Source organism: Triticum aestivum, chromosome 3B (genome assembly GCF_018294505.1).
Source record: "Triticum aestivum cultivar Chinese Spring chromosome 3B, IWGSC CS RefSeq v2.1, whole genome shotgun sequence".
NCBI lineage: Eukaryota > Viridiplantae > Streptophyta > Magnoliopsida > Poales > Poaceae > Triticum > Triticum aestivum.
This window is the reverse complement of record NC_057801.1, coordinates 157,842,199-157,847,984: the sequence shown is the minus strand read 5'-3', so window position 1 is coordinate 157,847,984 and position 5,786 is coordinate 157,842,199.

The window sequence follows — 5,786 nt, the reverse complement described above, 5'->3', positions numbered from 1 at the left end:
GAGGAAGACATAAGGAGGCTTATGTGTGAAGCGTATTGTATCACGGGGTTTGGATGCACCGGCGAAGTTTGCACCCACTCTCAAGGTGAGAAAGGGCAATGCACGGTATCGAAGAGGCTAGCAATGATGGAAAGGTAAACGTGCGTATAATCCATGGACTCACATTAGTCATAAAGAACTCATATACTTATTGCAAAAAGTTTATTAGCCCTCGAAGCAAAGTACTACTACGCATGCCCCTAGGGGGATAGATTGGTAGGAAAAGACCATCGCTCGTCCCCGACCGCCACTCATAAGGAAGACAATCAAAGAAACACCCCATGCTTCAAATTTGTCACACAACGGTTACCATACGTGCATGCTATGGGACATGCAAACCTCAACACAAGTGTTTCTACAATCCACAACTACCCACTAGTATGACTCTAATATCACCATCTTTATATCGCAAAACTATTGCAAGGAATCAAACATATCATATTCAGCGATCTACAAGTTTATGTAGGATTTTATGACTAACCATGTGAATGACCAATTCCTGTCATCTCTCTAAATAGATATAAGTGAAGCAAGAGAGTTTAATTCTTTCTACAAAAGATATGCCCACACTCTAACAAATATAAGTGAAGCAAAAGAGCATTCTTCAAATGGCGGTTTTCTATGTGAAGAGAAACAGGCAATCCAAACTTCAAATGATATAAGTGAAGCACATGACGCATTCTATAAAGCCATACTCAAAAGATTTAAGTGAAATGCAATGAGCATTCTATAAATCAATCAAGGACTATCTCATACCAGCATGGTGCATAAAATAAAAGTAAAAACTAAATGGAAAAGACGCTCCAAGACTTGCACATATCACATGAATGAAACGAATCCGAAAACATACCGATACTTGTTGAAAAAAGAGGGGATGCCTTCCGGGGCATCCCCAAGCTTAGATGCTTGAGTATACTTGAATATTTACTTGGGGTTCCTTGGGCATCCCCAAGATTGAGTTCTTGCCTCTCTTCCTTTTCCTCATATCGAGACCTCCTCGATCAAACACTTCATCCACACAAAACTTTAACAGAAAACTCGGTAAGACTCGTTAGTATAATAAAGCAAATCACTACTCTAAGTACTGTTGAAAACCAATTCATATTTTGTTTTTGCATTGTGTCTACTGTAATATAGCTTTTCCATGGCTTAATCCACTGATATAAATTGATAGATTCATCAAAACAAGCAAACTATGCATCACAAACAGAATCTGTCAAAAACAGAACAGTCTATAGCAATCTGAACATTCACCATACTTCTGGTACACCATAAAATCTACCAAAATTAGGAAAAAAAAATTACAGCAAGACAGTGCAAAAATAATCAAAACTGTTTGGCGTTCCAGTTAAAAATGTAAAATCGCGCACTACAACCAAAGTTTTTGTCCTGCACCATACAAACCAACAAGCATTGTAAACATCCTAAAGACAAACCTTAGAACATTATTTTTATAATACAATGGAATTGTACAAGGGGATAATTATTTTTGATGAAAAGTTTCTATAATTAAGATTCACAAAGTTTTCGTGAGCATGAACAAAGTTCAAGGAGCTCTCGCACTTCAACAGTGCTTGTCTCTCTCACTTTCACTTTCCTTTTTGAAAAGTTTTGGGTTCCCCTCTTTATTTTTTTGTTTTTAAACTATATAAAAGCACACAACAGAAATAATTGACTCTCTAAAACTTTTGGGTTGTCTCCCTGGCAACGCTTTCTTTAAAGCCATTAAGAAGGCATATAGTGCCCAAGTAATGGATCGACCCAGATCCCAAGGTATATCAAAGACAATTTTAATTAAAAATGATTTGTAATTTAGTAGTGAGCACAAAGTAACATATATCAAGCAACAACTATGTCTAACTCTCTTCCTATGCATCGGCATGTCATAAAAGAACAATTCATGCACACCAAGTATAGGCCAATGCATAGTATAAGCAATTTCTTTCAATTTTATCATATTAGAAACATAGAGAGGTGGAGATATAGTTCCTCTCTCATAATAATTGCAAGTAGGAGCAGCAAGCACATGCATATTATTTCTATCAAAATCATCATGTGCGATGGTAAAAGGCAACCCATCAATATAATCCTTAATAAGCACAAACTTCTCCGATATAGTGTACTTTGGAGAATTCAAAAAGATAATAGGACTATCATGTGTGGGTGCAATAGCAACAATTTCATTTTTAACATAAGGAACCATAGCAAGTTCATCTCCATAAGCATAATTCATATTGGCATCTTGGCCACAAGCATAGCAAGCATCATCAAAAGGTATATTCAAAAGAATCAACGGGATCATAACAATCATCATAGCAATCATCCTTCGGTAAGCATGAAGGGAAATTAAACAATGTATGAGTTGAAGAGTTACTCTCATTAGAAGGTGGGCACGGGTAGCTAATCCACTCTTCCTCCTTTTGTTCTTCGCTCTCCTCATCATCTTTTTGATCCAATGAGATCACAGTTTCATCAATTTCTTCTTCCATAGACTCCAGCAAAATATTATTCTCTTCTTGGACAGCGGAGGAGTCCTCAATATATGGTTTAACATAGGCAATAGAAGAATAATTATCATAACAATATTTAAATATGGCAAAAATTTCAGATTGTAGAGAGTAGCATCATACTTTTCAATCAAAGAAGCAATTTCATAAGCACCCTTAAAAGCAACAAATTCTTCAATTTGTTGAAAATCATAGTAATTATAAACACCTTTAGCATACGAAGATATGATTCCATTATCACTAAACTCACATTGGTAGGGAAGGTGTTTCTTAGGGTTTTCAGAACAACAAGTAAAATCGTATATTTCACATAAATTCCAAGAATAGCATTGCAAACGATGAATTTGATCCAATAAAAGTTTCCCTTTTTCAGATATACGGTGTCGCACATAACAAGCATGCTCATCTAAAGATTTGCCCTCAACTAAGCTAGTGGGGGTTTCAGCACGAGCACAATGGGATCGAAGATGATCCAAGTAAAAAGTTTCAGGAGTGTGATAAATTTTGAGTGGTTCTTCAACCATTGGTTCGGTAGGTACAACTAAATTTTTTGGTATTTTGCGTTTCCTACCCATAACTAAAGATAGAAAACAACTAAGAATAGCAAATAAAAATTACTTAGTGATAAAGCAAACAAGCACACATGAGAATGTTCACCCCACGCTATGACTCCCCCGCAACGGCGCCAGAAAAAGGTCTTGATAACCCACAAGTGTAGGGGATAATTGTAGCCTATTTCGATAAGTAAGAGTGTGGAACCCAACGAGGAGCTAAAGGTAGAACAAATATTCTCTCAGGTCCTATCTTCCACTGATACGACTCTATGCACGCTTAGTGTTCGCTTTACCTAGAACAAGTATGAAACTAGAAGTAGTTTGTAGGTATGATAGGATAGGTTTGCAAGATAATAAAGAGCACATAAATAAAAAGTAGGGGCTGCTTAGATAAAGAAGCAATAAAGTAAATATAGCGAGTGTGGAAAAGTGGTGGTAGGAGTTGTGAAATTGTCCCTAAGCAATTGACTACTTCATTAGACCGATAACAAGTTTTATGTGGGAGAGGCATAAGCTAACATACTTTCTCTTCTTGGATCATATGCACTTATGATTGGAACTCTAGCAAGCATCCGCAACTACTAAAGATCATTAAGGTAAAACCCAACCATAGCATTAAAGCATCAAGTCCCCTTTATCCCATACGCCACAACCCCCTTACTCGGGTTTATGCTTTTGTCACTCAAGCAACCCACTATAAGCGAATCATGAACGTATTGCAACACCCTACAGCGGGAATCCCTCACGCTTGCGCGACATGGAGGGCACAATAGGACAGCAACATAACCACAAGCAAATTAAACCAATCATAGCAATTCATCAATCACCGATAGGACAGCAAAAATTTACTCAGACATCATAGGATGGCAACACATCATTGGATAATAATATGAAGCATAAAGCACCATGTTAAAGTAGAGGGTACAGCGGATTGCGGGAGAGTGGACCGCTGAATATAGATGGGGGAAGGTGATGGAGATGTTGCTGAAGATGGCGGAGGTGTTGGTGAAGATCGCGGTTGTCAGGACCCCGACTCAATGCCACATCGATCTAGCATGTAACACCTCATATCACTTTGCGGCCTCACGCACGGTATTCCCACGGGTGTCGCCTTACCTTTGCACGGGACCGTTTGCGCCTTTTGGCACACGTATATGACAGTGTCGCTAGCATCCATATGATAAGGAGCCCGGGCTGACATGGCTAGTCGTAAACCCAAAGTGGCACAAACTTACAGGGACAGGCATCCATGACCCAGCATCGAACGTGTCGGTCATCAGCGAGTGAACCCAGGCTGTAGCACTGGGCTAGCAGGACTCCGGTGAACCGGGCTGTGGCGGGCTAACAGGACTCCGGTATTCATCGCGTGACATTTCCCCGAAGGGACAGACACAGGAACAAAGAAGGACACATGCCGGCCAGCCTAAGTGTTCCGGAGCAGTAGCAAGCTACCATGGCTCAGTGGAAACACTAGGAGACATTTCCCGGTAAGAGAGGCTACTAAAGATAAACAACTAGATGGTCAGATCCCACACATACCAAGCATTTCAATAACATACACACAATATGCTCGATATGTGCAAATACAACATGGCATCACAACATGACTCTACGACTCAAGTAATTTATTCATTAGGCTCCGAGGAGCGAGATATTACAAACATGGGTCTCATGACCCAACAATCAGAGCATACAAGTCAAAGCACAAGCGGAAGCTATCATGTCTGGGTACAGACATCTATAACTGAAAAAGGCTGAGAAGCCTGACTATCTACCAGATCCTGCCGGGGCACAAGATCGTAGCTGAGGTAACAAGCTAAACGTCGAAGTCCACGCGGTACTACTAGCGAGACCGAAATCTCTCTGCAAACATAAAATAGGCAAACATGAGTACAAATGTACCCAGCAAGACTTACATCAGAACTAACTACATATGCATCATTTTCAACAAGGGGATGGTGGGGTTTAACTGCAGCAAGCCAGCTTTGACTCGGTGGCTATCCTAAACTACGACTGCAATGTAACTCTTTTGAGGTGGCGCACACGAGTCCACATATTCACCATATCAATACACCACTATGGATCCGCTCCCGTCTCCCTACGAGAACGCCATCCATAGCACTCACGCTTATCTTGCGTATTTTAGAGTATCCACTTTCACTTGTCTATGAACTGATATAAGCAACCCAGAAGTCCTTTTCCACGGACACGGCTATTCGAATAGATGATGTTAACCCTGCAGGGGTGTACTTCTTCATACATGTTTCCACCACTTAGCGTCTGCACACGACATGTGCTCGGCAGACTTCAAGCGAAAGCCGACGTGGGTGTAGACCACGACCTACCTAAACACCTAAGTCTCTAGTCCAGGTTTATCGCCTATTCGGGTTCCATCCATGAGGAGATCCGGCTGGAGTTTCGCTCACAGCCCCAAACGATGTGAACAGGGTTCCCGAGACACCAAACGGGCATCCGGTACACCGTGCCACGTACCTACCGCATCACAGCCCACCCCTACGGTCAGCGCTGTCCACAGCCTCCAGCATACTACAAACACCAGAAACTACTTGCAACTCCTGGACAGAGGACAAGGGTGATTAAGAAGTCGAGCGGGGTCATATTTCAGGGCCCAATGTATGGTAGTAGCTGAATCATGGATCACAAACACAGAACTCAGTTCCTGAGG